This window comes from Lissotriton vulgaris, chromosome 8 (genome assembly GCF_964263255.1).
Source record: "Lissotriton vulgaris chromosome 8, aLisVul1.2, whole genome shotgun sequence".
Taxonomy (NCBI): Eukaryota; Metazoa; Chordata; class Amphibia; order Caudata; family Salamandridae; genus Lissotriton; species Lissotriton vulgaris.
In genome coordinates, this window is record NC_141696.1 from 699,590,967 (window position 1) to 699,609,805 (window position 18,839).

General features: G+C 42.9%; 1 non-coding gene across 1 annotated transcript; it reads left to right on the top strand.

Annotated features, from left to right (window-relative positions):
• Positions 1-1,636: 1,636 nt before the first annotated feature.
• LOC147697899 (small nucleolar RNA SNORA63) lies at positions 1,637-1,764 on the top strand. The gene has a single exon (XR_015299551.1). It is a non-coding gene; the product is annotated as a small nucleolar RNA SNORA63 (small nucleolar RNA).
• Positions 1,765-18,839: the final 17,075 nt, after the last annotated feature.

The window sequence follows — 18,839 nt, forward strand, 5'->3', positions numbered from 1 at the left end:
AATATTGGTTTTCTGAAAGTGGTGTAATTTATTAGGTCTCGCCTACCCAGCACGCGCATAGGAGAGACCTAATGCCATCGGCTCCGCTTTTTCAGCAAAGAAGTGCACGTGTTGCATTGCTTGCAATGTAAAGGCATGCACGTCTAGAGATTTCCTTGCGGGAGCGCGCAGCGCCATCTGGTGGCACCATAAGGTCACACGCTCCCGCAAGGACTTCGCGCATGTCCCCTCCGTTGCTGCTGAGGCACGCTCGGGCTGGGCAGCAAGCTTGCTGTCAGTTCCCCCGAGGCACAAGCAGGCATCCACTTCTGTCTTTTTGCTAAAATCAGCTGTGCTGACAGAAGTGGATGCCTGCTTGTGGGAACTGCAGGACTACTCATCAGCACAGAGTCTCTTGTTTACTTGGTCGTCCACCTTGTGCCCAATTACGCCCTGTATCTTTGACATATTTGCATATGTTGTAGTCTCTGCCGGTTTGTGCTAATGAATGTCTGTCTTTTCCTCTGAAGGGTGCACTTTGTGAGACGTGTCTTGCAGTGACGAGGTGTGCAGTGGTCATGCATGCCAACCGGTAAGTATTTGTTTCATCTGGATAGTCTACTGAAGGTAGTTAGTAATACAGTAAAAGAGGTGCTGAGCAACTTGCGGACGCTTAATTCACCTCTTGCAAGCCTATAGAAAATGTATCCATTGCTCTGGTATGCTGGTTCTTAATCATGTTCCTTGTATGCCAAAGGGTAAATGCTGCGGGTGACTCTTGGGGGTTACATTTGTATTCAATATTTACCTTGCCAAGTATCTGCTCTCTGGGTATCTCTACCGAGCAACGCATGGCCCATGCAAGATAAGTTACAGCCCAGCTTGACGTGCTGTATTGTCGTTCGCCCTGCACAAAGCAATTGATTCCTAATATCCCTGCCTGTTCTGATGCAACGGCAGGCAGGGACGCTTGGTCTCAAACACGGTTGCTTTCTTCAGTACAACAAATGTGGATTGCATATTGGCACACGTGTAGTTTCTGTTAATTCGACTGCTAAACCTGGGGGTTTGGATCTGTGTCTGACAGGGCACTATAGCTGAATAAGAAAATAACTGAACTTGCTTCGAAGCGCACTATGTACGTGCGTTTTTGTTTCTGTTTTTGTTTTGCTTTTCTTTTCTTATGAAAGAGCATTGGTGTACTGGTTGCGTTCTGGGGATTTATAGAGCGCATGGCTACCCGCAGGCATCCCAGCGCAAACACAGGTGAGGGCAGCTATTGTGCGTGAGAGCTAAGGGAACAGCCACGTTTTGAGTTTTTTCTTTTAAATGACTGTTTTTAATTAAACGTAGATCTGGGTCCATGCTGTTACAAATTTTGGGAACCAGATGTGAGAAAGATCTGCTGCTCAGCTGGTGCAACACTTGTGTAAAATCTGTGTACCATGAACACTTGGCTGTTTTGATAATAATGGTCTTGTTTTCTTCTAGGACGGGCAGTGTTTCAGACGTTTGCAGGCTTCTTTGGTAAGAATGGCCGTAGCTCACTTCACTTGTCACTTACAGAATACCCCAGTGCCTTTGTTCGATTTCTCTTGTCCCTGGGTCTGCCCCAGTACATTGACCTAATTTAACATTGTAATTTCTACCATTTGAGGTGCAGGAGAAGTTACAATGTAGCTCCAAGTGCTACAATGTCGTTCCCCCTGCAAAACATTAAATTGAATCATACTATCCCTGTCTGTTCTGTCTCCACAGCAGACAGGGACGCTTGGTCTCATACATGGCGACTACTTTCTCAGTATTGAGCCCACAACTTTGAGACTGGCTGTACACAAGGTTACCGTCAACTCTCCTGCATCTTCCAAAATCAGTGGGCATTAGTCTTCCGTGCCTCCTAGTCACTCCTGAGAGGCATAGACTCTGTTCCCTCTGCTTTCAGGTACCTCTTTTCCTCTTCTTTTTCACTTTCTTCGCCAGCTGCATTTTTTCTGAAGTCCTCCATTGTGGTCTACGGTGGTTTCCGATGTCACTTCGCACCTATGCACCCGACTTCCCTGGTATAGGTATCTGGTTCCCGGGGTATCCACGGCTGGGTTGATTCTCCAAACTCCCACCTTCCACAGGGTTTCTTCAGGTTTTTCTGGGAAGGGTCCTTCGTCTTAAAAACTGCAACCACAACTTCCCTGTTGACTTGTATTGAGTATTTACTCCGCACACAGCCTCTGTGGGGTTCCTAGGTACTTACCTTGTGTAGTTCCTTGGGTCCCCAGCTCTTCTAAGCCTTCTGGGTCTAGTCTCGACTTTGGTCGCAGTTCACATTCCACTTTATTAATATATGGTTTGGTCCCCCCTCGTCGAACACTGTGCATTTGTGGTACTTATCTGTTTTCGTATTGAAATATTATGTGAATTGTGTTTATATCTCCGGACAGGAGATATACCAATGCTTTGGTGAGTGTGTATAAGAAATAACATTATTTTCAAAACTACGCTGTGTGGTTCTCTTTCGTTTAACCTACACTTAGGCTTTCCTGTTTTCAGTTTCTATTTTTGGTCAATTCTGGTGGTGTTTTTTCGGTGTTTTCCAGTGATTTTCATACTTTAAAAAAACAGTGCTTTTCAGTGGTTACTCATTTTCGCGTCAAAAAAATCAACTGAAACAGTGTTTTACAGGTGTTTATGGAACGCTTCGCTTTTATTATTGCTCTTTCCATTTTCTTCAGAAATTGTATACTGCTCAACATTTCAGAAGTTAATATAGTCATGAAATACTTTCCATTGTCCTTTGATTCTGCAGCTCAGATTTAATAAGCATTTGCAATGCAATAGGTCACACATTTATGCGAGTTTAAGCTATTGGCATTGTAAATGACAAAGCATTTTATTTATGTTTTAAAAACAAAAACAAAAATAAAAGGCATTGTTATTTGCAATGTCAACAGCTCAAACTCGCGTAAATACGAGACCTATTGCATTGCAAATGCTTGTTTTTCTTGAGAGCTACTGAGTAACTATCAAGCCTTTCTACAGCCAAATAAGAACCTATTTGCCTGTCTTGTCACATAGAACTTAGGCTAGTGTTTTCTCAGTTGAACTGACTGCCTCGAAGAGAATATGCAATTTGATGCATCTTTTTTTTACTTCTTGGGTGAAATAAGATCTCTTATAGATTACTCTTGCATTTATTAGGAACTAATGTGAGGCCCTCCTGCTTTCTGACCCATAACTCTTCCTTTGCAAGCCTCATATGAACCAAACCATGACATGATGTGCCGTTGATAGGAATCAAATACATTTCAAATAAAAGCCAGGATAGAGACTGTGCCAGCCAACAAGCCCTGATTCGTTTCCAACATAAGCAACCATAAAAACATCTTTTGAGCACGGCCAGCTGTTCATTAAGGTGACATTAGATAAGTGTTATTAGGACTCATTCAAATGGGAATGGGAGATTGCAACTAAAGGGCTCTAACACCGTGTATTTGAGGGGCGGGCACAAAATGCTAAAACATAAAATGCAACTTGGCATGGGGGTCCAAACATCCTTGCGGGTGCCGCTCGAAGTCGTAGTGAAAGGCGTGAGGCGCTCTGGGCTGTTCCCTTGCTGTTGCTGGTGCTGAATAGCGGACACAGGACCCTGAAAGCAATGTGGATCACTTGGGGGACTTTGGTTCGTGCGGGACTGCGAGTCCCAGGGCTGATTGCGGCGCTCAACCGGCCGCACCTGAGACTCTTCCCGCCCCGCCTCCTCCTATTTAGCTATTCCCATTACTGCGCTCGCGGGACGCGTGCAGGACGGCGCCGGGGCCATCCCTCTGAGCCCATATCTTCTGTACAATAATACAGTATGCCTGAAAGTTCCATCTAGGCGGAGATCTAGACAAGCCGGTATCCAGGCATTATGGCTTCAAGGGAGACAAGGAGTAAAGCAACGGCCACGTCCACCATGGCTACAGGTACTTTGGATAATGTCCTTATTAGAGCTAATACCGCTGTAAGCAATGAAGTTGCGGCCCTGGAAAGACAGCTAGCAGATGGCCTTGAAAATACTAGCCGGTCTTCTACAGGACTAGCTGCAAATACTACCTCTATGGAGACATTGGATGTTTCTCATCTCTCTCTCCTCGATAGTATTGATCAAACAATTGAGTCTGTTTTACAACAATTAAGGTCTTCCTCAACCTTACAACGTGATTCTCACCGGACACTTTCTGACGCTGTACCATTGACACCATCTGACCCAGCCCTGATAAGGAGCGAGGGAAGCGAACTAAATTTGTCCCATGCACGGGGTCTTCGAAAAGGTGCTCATCCCAAAAGAAAAAGAACTAGACAACCCAAGGGCACAAAAAGGGCGAAACTGGACCAAGTCTCCAGTGTCGCTGTTGACATCCCTGTTATAACGGAACCCTCTTCTCCCGCAATCGATAATTGAACTGTCACTCCAATACAGCCTTCTGAATTACCAGTGCCAGGGCAGGCTGCTATGTTTGTTTTCGGAGAGGGGGCTTGTGGAGGGGGGACAAGTCTTTATCATTTATTTACAATCTTTTGCAGAAGCTTTTAGACCCTGTCTTGAAGAGGCTTGATCGTATTGTCACTAGACTGAAGTTAATTGAAACTGTGACGGGGGCATGAGGGAAGAGATAAGAACTTTGGGTAGTAGCTCAGGTGTAACCACAAAGAAAGGGGGTAGCACTTCCACCTCCAACCCAGTTACTAGCACAACCACAAACATTACTAAACCAATTGTATTAAATGTACCAACAGTCAGTACCGTCAGTACTGCCCCCATGCCCCCCCAGGCAAGCCGCGCCTGTCCCTCAAGTGCGGAAATCAAAGTTGCCTGCTCCAAAAATCCCACAGACAAATGGAAAAACGCCACCCAGGACTGGCGATAGCTCCGCACAGAATGTTCCTAGTCTAAATCGGCCACATACAGTTAATCTCCCTCCAGAGGCGGCAGAACATACTGTAATTTTGACCGGAGTGATGGAGCTTTCAAACTCTGCCTTGGAACCTTTTGATTCCCTGAAAAATAAAGTGATTAGTTGGTTAAACATCCATAGGACCCTGCCACCACATATTAGAAGTGAAATATTAAGGCGGGTTCCTTGGGTGGGATACACAACTAAGAAAATCAAGGGTGATTGTATTTTGGTAACCTTTAGGGACTCGCAGATTGTTTCCCATATAACTAATTGGCTGGGCAACCCCGGAAACACCATCATTCAACTGTTACCATTGTCCTTCTTCTACCCCCCAAGAAATTATAATCCGCACCCCAGGGTGAATGATAGTTGGACAAGGGTGGGATTTGCGATTGATGGTACAAGGTATAGGCGAGTACGGCACAATATGCCAACGCAGAGTAACTATACCCATCCTAATAGGTATAGCTGTCTTGAGGAGGTAGATTGACTGCAGCGGGTTAAATGTATTGGAGGTAGTGATGACCTGGCACCCATCACACTTGAGTTGGGTACACTGGCGGACATGGTAGACAATGGAAATCCTCTCTCTCATCACTCTCTTAATGACCAGTTAAGTACTTCAACTATAGAACCCCCTTCACATCCCCCTAATATTACCCCCAACCCCCATGTATTAAAATTATTTCCTGGAATATAGCGGGTCTATGTAATAAACTGGCTTGCCCCGACTGGGGGTCATACATAGACTCAAACGACATCTGCTTATTCCAGGAAACTTGGGCACGGGAGGACCAATATCTTTTAGGTTTTGCTTCATTTTCAATTGCTGCAAAATGGGCAGGGAAAGGTCGCCCTTCTGGGGGCCTAACGATTCGGGTAGCAGCTCACTTGGGATGCAAAGTCAAAACTATTGATACAGCCTCAGATGACGTCCAGTGTGTGATTTTAGAGTGGCTGAATGGTTTCAGATTGGCACTGGTTAACATTTACTCTAGGTCGGTGAGCGTTGCATCTGTGTCTGAAACCATTGAAGAACTATCCTCTTTCTTAACCAACATCCCAGAGGGTGCCACGTTTGTGGTGGGTGGTGATTTCAACTACCAATGATTATACCTATGTTGGGAGAAACCGAGCGCTTAAAGACGGTGGAGGAATTGCTGTTATTTACAAAAGAGAGCTCTCCTGTAAATGGGAAGATCTCGACTTCCCTGACTGTGAGGCGGGCCTGTTTAAATTATCTCTTTCCCCCCAATTTACCTTAACAGGCATCCTGATTTACCGTCCACCTGGATCAGTGAGCGGTTGGGCTACTGCACTTCCCGAACTCATTGCTCCTTTATTAGCACAATCTACTAATTTTACCATTGTTGGAGATTTAAATATTCATTTTAATTCTGTCTCGTGTGCTATTGCTCAACGTCTCCTACAAAATCTTGAAGCTCTTGACCTGCATCTCTACAATTCCGACCCTACTCACAAGGCCGGTAACCTTTTAGACCCTATTATTTCCAATCTGACGACCATTTCCTATCAATCCTCTACCCCTGTTCTTTGGTCAGATCATTTTTTAGTTAAGTTTTCTGTTAAAATATGTATAGCTGACATTTCCAGGCCAGACCTTACCCACAAAACTAGTAGGAACTGGAAACGTCTAGACCTTGACAGATTTAACTCTTCTCTGGCCAACTCTATCCCGTCAGGTTCTAATATAACGACTAAAGAGCTACCCATAATTACATCATGGTTAACTACAGCCTTGGATTCCTGCTTACCTACCCAAAAAAATAAAACTCAAATTCACCACCCCCCGGCGCCCTGGTTTAATGACTCTTTACGCCTGGTAAAATCCAATTGTAAGAAACTTGAACGTATTTGGCGTGCAAAGTATAACCCCGAGCACAAAGCTAATTATAGATCCGCTCTTAAATCCTACCATGCGGCATGTGACACTGCTAGAGCTAACTTTGCCAATAACACCATGCTCACGGCTCAAAACAGGCCCAAGGCCCTGTTTAAAATTGTTAAGGAGCTCTCTGGTGCTTCCTCAGTTCCGAAAGACCCATGCTTAGACACTGCACAGTGCAATGCTCTAGCTAATTTTTTCCGGGAAAAGATAGACAAAATTTATGCCATTTTTAATTCCACTTCTGCTACTCCTACCCATGTCGCGCCCCTGGTTACTCCTCCCTGTTCCTTGCCTACCTCTCCCCCATTGCTTTCCTGGGATCCTATTTCCCCGGCGCTTTTTAAAAAATACCTTCAGGACATCAAATCTGGTTCTCCCCTTGACCCCCTCCCTCCTCAAGTTCTGGGTTCCCTTGACCCAGCTCCTCTCCACATTATTTTGGATGTCCTCAACGCCTCATTGGTAGAAGCGACTGTTCCGAATGAATGGAAGCACGCAATGGTGGTTCCACTATTAAAGAAGGCCAATGCTGATCCGAACAATCTTTCCAACTTTCGCCCTATTTCTTTGCTCTCCTGTTTCTCCAAGATTTTGGAGAAACATGTCAATTCCTTACTTAGTTCTTTTGTTGAGTCCTCCAATTTTCTCCATGGATCCCAGTCCGGTTTCAGGGCTGGTTTCTCCACGGAAACTACTCTCCTTGGCGTGTCAGAAACCATCAGGCGCCAAGTGGATAAGGGTGAGACGGTGGCACTCATCTTGCTTGATTTGAGTGCCGCTTTTGACACCGTCTCCCATTCCATCTTATTATCCACCTTGGAGGCAGTTGGTGTTGGTGGTACCGCCCTGGCCTGGATTGCTAATTTTTTGTCTGATCGCACGTTTCAGGTTTTTTCTTCTACCTCTATATCTTCCACCCTTCCTTCTCCTCACGGTGTTCCCCAGGGCTCTATCCTCAGTCCCCTCTTCTTTAACCTGTACGTAAGGCCTCTTGCGTTCTTGCCCGAACAGGCTGGTCTCACAATTTACTCCTACGCTGATGACACGCAGGTCATCTACTCACTTTCCACTAACAAAAACCTCCCTTCCTCCTCTCTTCAAACTGGATTAAAGCATATATCGGACTGGATGTTGAAGCACAAACTAAAGCTCAACGGGGACAAAACAGAGCTGCTTCTGTTTGGACCCGACACCTCTCTCTGGGGCCCTCACCATTGGCCTCCGGAGATGGGTCCTCTACCTATTCCATCAGTGTCTGCGCGCAACCTCGGTGTGATCTTCGATAACCAACTCACTTTCAAACATCATGTTGTGAAAGTTGCGGCCACCTGTACTACCATCATCAGGTGGCTGAGGAAGATCACTTGGATGCTGCCTACAGACACTTTGAGGACCGTGGTCCAGGCCCTTGTCATCTCACGCCTGGACTATGGGAACATCCTGCTCTTAGGTGCTGCCAAAGAGGTAACCAGAAAATATCAAGTGGTTCAAAATATGGCAGTTCGTCTGATTTGCCAACTTCCCGCAAGATCATCGGTCACTCATCACAGGCGTAACCTGCATTGGCTGCGCATTGAAAGCAGAGTGCACTTTAAAGCACTCCGCTACATGCATAAAATCATGACTGATAGAGCCCCGTGCTATCTTGCTGCCTTAGTCCAACAATATGTTCCCCCCCGTACACTCAGGTCCTCGTCACAAAACAAATATAAAATTCCACGCATTAACAGAGCCAAAATGGGTGGCCGCTCGTTTGCCCTGTTGGCCCCATCCTTATGGAATTCTCTCCCTCAACCCTTGCGCACGGAATCGTGCTTTCTGAAATTCCGTAAAGGAATAAAAACATGGCTTTTTAACAACTAATGTCCCTCCCTCTTTTCACCGTTCAGTTTGCTTTAGCGCCGGGAAACCTCCGGGTAGCTGTGCGCTTAATAAATGTAATAATAATAATTTGAGCCACTGGACGGGCTGCTAGATGGTGTAAATCAGGAGGAGGATGATGCTTGGAAAATTCCAGAAGTTACAGGTCCTCTAGCAAAAGCATTGACCCCTCTAGCTGTACAAATTACCTCACTGACTATGACCCATTCGATCAGGGCATGTAATGGGCGCACAAAGTCTGATAATCCACCTGCCTTCACCTTTAATCAGGCGGGGAGCAGGGCACGCCTTGACTATATCTTTGTGGAGTGCAGGGCTTGGGATAGAATATTAGACTTTAGGGTCACAGACAGGGGGAGAGTGATCATAACCCGTTAATCTTAGATTTTAAAATTCCGGGTGCCGCCAAGGGCACCGAAATAACGCAACTTGCCATACATAATATGTCTTCCCTGTCAAGTAATAGACGCAGGGTAAGATGGAATAAGCTGGCCAAAAATCCTAACGGGTTAGCTAAATTGTACACTCAGGTAATCCCAGTACTAGAGGATGTAGCCGCCCTTATTGAACAGCACTCAGCGAACTATTCTCATGAAAAGTTGCGAGAGCTTCACAATGTACTAATAACTACCCTCACTGAAATTTTAAATTCCCTTGGTACAAGTACTAGTGGGGCTCTAAGGAAACCATCCTGGTATAATAAGGCTTGTAGACAGGCGAAAAGTGAGCTGCTAGTAGCACTTAAGCAGGATAATAATAGGGACCTTGTAAAAGCCAGGAGGCAAGTTTATCGGAACCTCATATCCCATGCTAAGACCGAATGGGAGAGCGAGAGATGGGCAAATCTAATGTCGGCTCTTGCGGTTAAAGACGCACGTAAGTTCTGGCAAATTGTGAACACTGGCTCACTTGAGCCAGAGCAGGCAGTAGCTCCTAATATTGCTGCTGAGGTATAGGAAGAACACTTTGCTGGACTGTATAAGGAGGACTTGCCTAGTCAGTCAGTCAGTCAAAACAAACTTTATTTGGTTTGTTACAACCATAAAAGTACAATTTGCCTCTTATCTTACTAAAACAGGGAAAATAAAAACAACAGAAAATACATAGCACGGCGGTATCGATAAACATATTACATCTTAATGTACGTATACTTAACTATCATTTTTAAAATCGAAATGTTATCACAATTAATTTAAAAAACACTTAATTCATATCTATACAACATCTTCTTAATCATACAGCGCTATTTTAAACACTAAATGTTTCACATTTATTTGATGTCAAGGACCTATCTTATTAGATCTTACTCTGTGCAGCTGAGGAATACCTTAACTTTTTTCATATATTTCCCCAAGGCACAGGCTATGTCTAAGTTCTCCATTTCCATCAACAATTTAGCGGCTTGCATCCTATTTGTAATATTATAATTTTTAAAAATTGGACATAAAATCTCCTTCCTTAAATCTAAAACCCACATACAATCTAATAAAAGGTGTATAATATTACAGGTAGTACCTAAAGTGCAGAACCCGTTACAACTTATCATTTGTTTTCAGGTTCCATTATTCGCGTAGCATGGGTTTATTCCGATTCTCATTGAATCACTTGCCTAGTACGATTCTCCCATTGCCAGATGTAGTAACAACTCCTGATTCTGATTTACAGGAGCTTAGGTTCACCTCAACAGAGGTCCGAGCGGCTATAGCTAAGCTCCCAGCGGGTAAAGCTCCAGGGCTGGATAAGGTCCCGGGGGGCCTTTATAAACAGGAACGGGAGATATCTCCTAATAATTTTTAATGCAGTTCTCGGGGGGATGGCTCCTCCAAATACTTGGCTGGGAGCCAAGTTGGTCCCTATCTTCAAGAAGGGGTCACCTCTCCTCCCAGCCAACTATAGGCCAATTAGCCTGTTAGATGTATCCCAGAAACTCTTAACTAAAAACTCTCGCAAAAAGCAGGGGGGATCCTTAAACTCCTAAAACAAACTATCTCAAAACCTATTTCTCCCCCACTTGAAATTTATAAAATGCAGGCACGGGGAGCGGTGACCTATGGTGGGGAACTGTGGGGCCACAGTTGCCATCAAGCAATCATCACTACGGAAAATCGGTTTCTTAGGCAGTTGGTATCCCTGCCTCCTAGTACACCCCTACTCCCCCTTAGGATGGACTTGGGACTTAGATCAATCAAGGAAGAACTGGGACTCAAGCCTCTTACTTTTAGGAGGCGTCTTTATGTTACCCCTGAACTCACCAGTTATAGGCGTGAGCTTGTAGAACTGTTAAAAGCTCCCAACGCCTGGAATCTTTCCTGGCTGAAATATATCAGGCAGGAATTTGACGGGTTAGGTTGCTCCCCATTATGGTCTAATCCTGAAGAAGCGTGTAGGGGCATATCTCGAAGGGAGCTAGTTAGTCTGTATTACGATCAAAAATTGTTGGCCTGTCTATCAAATGCCCAAACTGGAACAATAACGAGATCATTCCTGGTTCTAAAAGATCATTATAAACTGGAGACTGCCTTTGACATCATCAGCCTTAATGGTCATAGGAAGCTATACCTCCAGTGGAGATATGACTCCCTACCAATAAGAGCTCTGACCTCTCGTTGGCACCCTAACGCCCACAGGAACTGCCCTGCGTGTGGGGCTGAATTAGAGACAGAGTTACACACAATCTTTTTCTGTCCCTCCTACAAGGCTTCTAGGAAGAAGTGGATCATCCCCATCTGCAAAAAAATGGGCATTAGGGAGTGTTTTCACTCTTACCGAATATTAAAAACAGACTTATCACCAATAATTGTTTTTGCGGTCACAAAATTCCTGGCTGCCATGTGGAATACCAGAAGAAAGTATCTGGTAAATTGTGATGAAATCTAACTGTGCAACTGCTGAGGTGATACATGGGGGGAGGTGACCCGAGGTGTCTTCGGGTGATTGGCCTTTGATCTTGGACAAATGGTTTTATTGAATGAATTGTATGGTTTCTGTACCTTTGTATTTTTTAACAAATGTAATGTTTTATGATTAATTTTATTGTGTACACTTTTATGACATTTTTCTTGTCGAAATAAAGACGAAACGCCTTGCACTAGAACTCTTAGGAAGAATCAGCTGAAGAATCATTTTGCCTGAAAGTAAAGAGGGATTCTCACTTCTAGTTATCAACCCTTGGCTACCCCCTGGGGACTTCTCTTGTTTCTGATAATATTTGAGTTGTGCACAATATAATACGTGTCTTTGCAAACACAGGCATTTAATTATCGGTAATAATTTAACAACGTTACCTGTTGAACGTTGCCATTTAATACTTTGAGTTCATTGCACAGGCAACTTTATATTCAAGCACATGGACTTTGTGAGATCAAATGAGCAGGCAGTGAAGGCCATGTTCTTTATGGAATACATTTTAAATCCTGGTAGCCCCTGCATGCCACCTGGATGATTAGAAGGCGATCAAATAGAAATTAAAGGATATATGGAGAGAAATGCTCGTTGTGTAACTTTCCGAGTGAAGAAAAAGACACCGAGCGTTATCAAGGTCATGTTATAAAGAATAAGTTAAACGACTATACAGCACCGATTTCTCAATTTCTTCGAGAGGTTAATACCTTAATGTGCTAGCATTGTGTGTATTACTGGTGTTTTTATGTTATCCATCCACATGGCTGTTCCTGTCTGCACTGGTATCAAAGATCAGTAAAGATGAGAGAGGCAACCTCTTCGTCTCTGATTGGTCCTTTGTTCAATAGTGAGAAGCTCTCTTACTGCTCATAGGACGAGCTGAACTCCCCCACTGAACAGGCCTTGGACTGCTTGGAAGGTATTCTTTCTGTTACATTTCAACATGGCACTTTTGCAGGCTCATCTGCTGAGCGGGGCCACTGTAACCGAGTCCGGAAAATCATGGCTCTTGTTAGCTGGATGAGAGGGACCGCAGATGTGCTACATGACTTCACTACTTCAGGGAATCAACTATGGTACTTGCATAAGTATACTTGACATCAAGCGATATAAGCTTTGTCACCGTCTACAGCGTGTGGTGTTAGTTTCAGACATGTTCCCAGGAAGAGGTTAGCTGCAGAACTGCTTATCTGCTGCTTGCCTAAGTCCCTCTCTGCTGGTCTAAGAAAGTAGATCAAGGCACTGACTCACTATTTTACACACATTGGATTGTCTATCTTGCTCCAGCATCCATTGTCATCTCAGCTACATCACACCCATATTCCAGTGATTGCTTCCCCTGGATTCCTGTTCACTGTGGCTAGGGAGAGGGAGGTGTATTATCCTGATAATCAGATGTATTGCCTAACCACAATGTTTTGTTTCTATATCTTCATTGTTCAGTTTTATGGGGGTGTTGTATATATTACATTTGGCGACACTCATGTTCCTTCATTTAATTATTTTATAGTTTTACGTTAATTATCAAATATTTATACAGGGTAATAAAACATTGTTTGTTGCCATAGTATGTAAGTGAGATGATGGAATTTAAAGAACACTGAATACAGCTATCTATAGTAGCAAAAAAGAGATATATGGGATAAAGTATGCCCTGCTGTACATTATAAGAATATTGAAGTCACTGAGGAGTTCCTTGGCCATATAGAGGAACGAGGGCAAAGGCTGAGTTCCTTTATAAGGTTACTAGCAGCCCGTCCCAACGTTGTCCGGGGATGAAATGTTATGTGTGTAATGTTTGTAATGTTAAATTGTAATTGCATTGTAAAATTTCACGGTATACAGTCTTTCACGTTAAGGTGTGTAGGGTGAGAGTGCACTGCGTGATCCCGTGCTTGCGAGGGTTGTTTTGAGGCCCCATCTGAGCCCTGGAGTAAAAGTCAATTGTGAAGTGTCTTTTATCGTCTTGTACGCTGCCTGTCTTCAGTGTACGCTGGAGCCGTTGTAGCGTCAATGTCGCGGTGAGTGAATGTGGTGCTTGTTTGCCCCATTATTATTTTTCTTCATGCAGCCACTTGTGAGAAATGTAACGTAAGTAAATGAGTGAATGTTAATTTAGTTACTGAAAAATAGTCGGTTGTATGTCAAGGATCTGTGAATGCGGCGCAGCTTGTTGTTTGTCTATGTACGTGTGAGAAGTGATTCGAACGGCGGTGTCGAAAGCTGCGCCCCTTATTTTTTGTAATTGTAGTGCAGCCCCCTGTGACAACGGTGACACTCACTAAGTTATTGGCACACTATATATCAGTAATGTTGCGCCATGAGAAGGGCAAGTTGGAGCGTGAATGTGCGCGCACATTGCTTGCGCAAGCCGCGCCCCTTTTTATTTTAATTGTGGTTTATCCCTGTGTGACAACAGTAACGCTTATGCCCACAAAGGTTAGTTCGTAGTATATAAGATTAACGGCGAATGCGGCGCACCTTGGTGTTTGTATACGGACGTGTGAGAAGTGATTCGAACTCCAAGGTGGATCGTGAATGGAAAGGCGCGGTACTGAATGACGCGGCCATTTTTTATTTAATTTGTGGCACTCTCCTCTGACAACGCTGTTGTGCCACGCCCCTCTGAGAACGGTGCTCGCCCACAAAGTAATAATGTTGTCTACTTTGACACGCCCACGCCCCTCTGAGAGCGGAGCCCGCCCCCAAAGTAATAATGTGTGTACTTTGACACACCCACACCCACGACACACCCACGCCAACGCCCACAAGGGACTACTTTACCCCTAAGGTTCTTTGACCTTTCTAATGTATATGGTGGCCAGCTGTATAGCCTATGTCCATCTGCTCCAACTCCCCTTTACAATGCTGTATTGGTTGTTGTGATTGGTGCTGTACTTCTTGAGTTTACCCGCCTCAAAGGTTTCAGCTCTCTCTTTATAATAGTAGTATAGATATAGATAAGGTTATGGAACTCTGAGGTGACTTACAATATCCTTATCATGCAAGGGAGGAGTTCTTTATTGCCTATATGATAGGGTCAAACAATCACCTATCCCACAAACCACTTAAATCCTTGGTGCGTAGCTCTTTCATATGAAGGAGAGCACATGTTTGCAAACATAACGAATAAAAATAGAATCTCTAATGTAAAATTAAACAGCAAAAACGCTGTTGGATTTTTGCTGCAAATAGATATTCAAATCAGTTTAATACAAGTCCGTTTTTTTAAAGGCACAGTAACTTGGAGTGTGTAGAAACATGCTTTAGGATTCTAACTTTTCCATCATTCTCTACGGACTGCAATAAAATGAGCATGTTGCCATAATTGTATCCTTACTGCTTGTCACTATACAGCTAGAAGAACAGACCATAAGAAAGAAAAATACCTTTTCATTTGGGTCCTTAAACAGCTACTTTAATTTTGCTCCATGACCTCAGGTACCTTTCCCTAGGCGTCTTAGACAGCAGGCATTGTAATGTCGGAAGCCAACTGTAATAAGTTATTACTGTTGAGTTCTTATTTGATTTCTTTATAATAGGCAACTATGTGCATCACAAGTTATTATGAGGAAATTAGAGACAGGATTTTGTCCAGGGTTTGCAGAATCCAATATATTAGGTAATAACTATGCAAAATACTAGAACATTTATTTTATCATATTATGTACCTTTACCAGCTATTTTGCCCAGGCCTCGTGAATGCAGTTAAATGAGCCATCCACTAAATATTGTCTCAACAGGTCTCAATACAAAAGCAGAGATCATCAAACAAAGGAACATTCTAGAATTCCTAATATTGGTGCTTGTTAAAGGTGCATCACTGGGTAGAGAAAACCATGTTTTCTCTATGCTGGTTGGCCTTTTTGAGCTATTTTTGAAGTAGAATTAGAGATGACAGTAACCATCTATATCACATCAAGTAATACAGTGTTAAGCAACAGGAGCAGTAACACAATGCAGAGATTTCACCATTATGTTATAATATTGGGGTGCACTGTCTTCCTATTTCATAAGCGAGTAACTCAAGCCATCATGCAGGCATCTAGGATGGAACTGCATGAACTCTTGGTAATGGAAGAAACTAGTTGGCGGTACGGATTTGTCTAATTTCAAATACATTCATTTACAAAACATACACATAATTAGCTTTTAAGGTAGTCTACATTACATAGGGCATGGCTAAGTGACAATGTCACTAATCAAAAGAAGGTGTCGCTCTAAAAACAAAACAAAATAAAAACGATCAACTTCTTTCCTTTTCTACTCCCTAAAAAGGCAGGGACACTGCAGCTCTTCTGTAAGGTTTCGATAATGCCAATGCATTAGTGTTATTGGTGTTAGCTGGACGCATGTTAGGAGGTCAATGAAGTCTAGTTTGTGTGAGCACCAAGAGAAGCAGGAAGGGTCAATTGATAGTTTTAATATAGTGATATGATGAGCAGGGGGTGTTAGGACTCACATGGTATGCGGAGTACTAGCCTCTTTTAACAAGTTGTGATTGATCTAATCCAAGGTATTTACTTTTAGAGGGGATGTAATGTCAGGGGTGGATGGAGGCATATTTCATGGACTTGTGATCTGTAAATGTTAAGAAAATGTTCATACACTTTGGATGGATGCAAAGGCTTAGTGTTGGGGACTGGTTGTACCAGTAGCTTGGACGATGACCATCTCCCTAACTCTCTGAAGGTAAGGAACTCTTGCATCTATCCGCTTGGATACATTATGCAGGTGCGTCAAGATTATTCGCAAACATTAAAAAACGATGGGTGAAATGATTTAATTGATCTCTACCACTGATAATGTCTCTCCTATTTCTAGACCTAACCATTCTATTGAGCCGTGCTTCTTGAGAAGAAGAAAAAAGCAAAGGGCCACAAAAGGCAAGCAATCTGAGCTGGCTTTGGCACTGAATGACAGGTCAGAGATGGATAGTATTCTGGAGAATTTACAGCACTTGTCAGAGGACAGACGATTTATTATAATTATGAGAAAAGATCATGAGATGCTCAGATTCACTTACTGAACATCATTGTGAACATTTCTGATAGAAACCAAAACATGTAACACTGCAATCTCTCATTAGATAGACACTGTAGATGAGTGCATGGCTGGAGAGCTGTTTATGCAGCAGAGTGTGCAATTCAATTTATTAGCCAGTAAAGTGAGGCCTGTGAATTTTGGACGTGTGACAATGTTGCCTGGCAATGAATACCAACAAAGGTTGATAATCACAGATATTCATGGGGTGTATTACTTCACCTTCACAGACTAACAGAGTGTGTGCCCCTGTTTTTAAATGCACATAATTTGATATCTGAATTATGCTTGAAATCAAATGCATTTCCATATTGAATGCCTATTTTGAGTTTTATTCTGTAATGACATGGACTGAATATCTTAGTATAGATTGCTTCAGCGTAAAACTTCTTTCACTTTAAAAAAAAATAACTTTTGCATAAAAGATTTTAATATTACTATGCACGTGTACCGTGTGTGAATTGGAAAATGTCTGAAATAACATTGCATTTTGTCTGATCACTCCAGGGGCCGTTGTATAGTGTTAGTGGTTACATCAGTGAGGAAGCCATTAACTAAAATCAGAACTCCTGGTTTCTAGGCAAGGCAGGTAAGACCAGACTAACATATTTTGAAATGGATAATACATTTCTGAGCTTTTTAGGTAAATGCCTGGGTGTCAGAATGCAGTAGAGCAATGTTATTTTTAAATATAAAAAATGAACCACAAAATGATGGACATACTGTGAATTTCTGTTTTCAGTTTTCTATACGCAGAATCAATGTGTGAATTTGTAGTATGCTTTGATTAGGAACTATCATATTTCATGGTCTAACTTTTCTGCAATGATAATGTATTAGCTGTTTTAATGAAGTGATTCGAATTAAGTATCAAAAGTTCTGAGGTGGTGGTATGATCACAACTCAGCAAACTACGGGATAATGCTAAAAGAGGTGACCCCTGTGGAAAAAGTTGCATTTATAACAAGTCTACATTTATCATTCAAGGTTACTGCTCTTGGTGGGTGTCAGCCACTGAGGATGAGAGTTTCACGTGACCTTCTTAAAGCTATCCCTCATAAGAAAAGGATAAAGTTACCTTTACTGTGTAGGCACCTTTGAGGTGTGTGGAGCTCAAAATATGGCGCCAATAACACTTAGGGCCTGATTTAGATCTTTAGATAGGATTTATATTTTGGCGGATGGGATATCCTTCACCGTTGTGATGGAGTAATCTGTCCGCCGAGATCTAATTTAGGCCTTTAGTTTAATCATATTTGGAGAAAGCAGAGAATAGTTGATGGGAAGAACCAGGGGTGTATCTTGGTCAGTAAGATTGGGGAAGTGAGAAACAGATTTCCCGACTGTCACACTGGCATATAATGTTAAAATACATTATGTAACAAGCAGGTAGCATGAGAGGGACTTAGGAGGCAGTAGAAAGGGCGATGAATACGTATTAATAGGAGTATTAAATTAGACTAACAGTGTTTTATAAAGTAAACATTTTTAGTGCTTTCAAAACAGAGAAGAGAGTGTGTGTGTTTTTTTTGTCATTATGTGAATGCAAAAAGCAAAAGTGAAATCCAACATACGCCTCACCATACCTGACGGAAAGCACCTGTACCTGTATTTTTGCAAACACCACTCGATGAAATCATAGCTCGGCTTAGACAGACAGCAGCTGAAGAGTACATGGGCTGTTTCAATTCTACTGTTGAATGTACTTAGAGAATAACTTGTTACCTTGCTTAGAGAGATAGGAGATTGATACATTCACACCCCTTCATCAAATAGATCAGTATTTTGACCAATCAGAGGGTGCGTGGGTACACAGCCCGAGAGAGATCACTGCCTTTAAAGCAACTTTAGAGAAATATGCAGAGTTAGTTGACATCTCATTTAATTTAATCATTGCACACATTATATGAACGCTGTATGCAGTAGTTTGATTGCATGCTGTGCCCACTCTCCCTTCAGTGTGCATCACTGATGGAGAGGTTCATCTGATAAAAAATAAGCCTAACTGCCTGCGGTCTAGAGCGTGTTCATGAGGATTACATACTTCAGGTGAGAAATTTTAAAGGTAATGTCTGTATTAACAAGTCGAAGAGAAAAAGGAGGGGTTTGGCCCTGTGGGGAAGAGGGTAGGTAGGGCCTATTAATGCCAAAAAGAAGGGGATTTACCTATGCCTCTGTGTGCATGATTACAA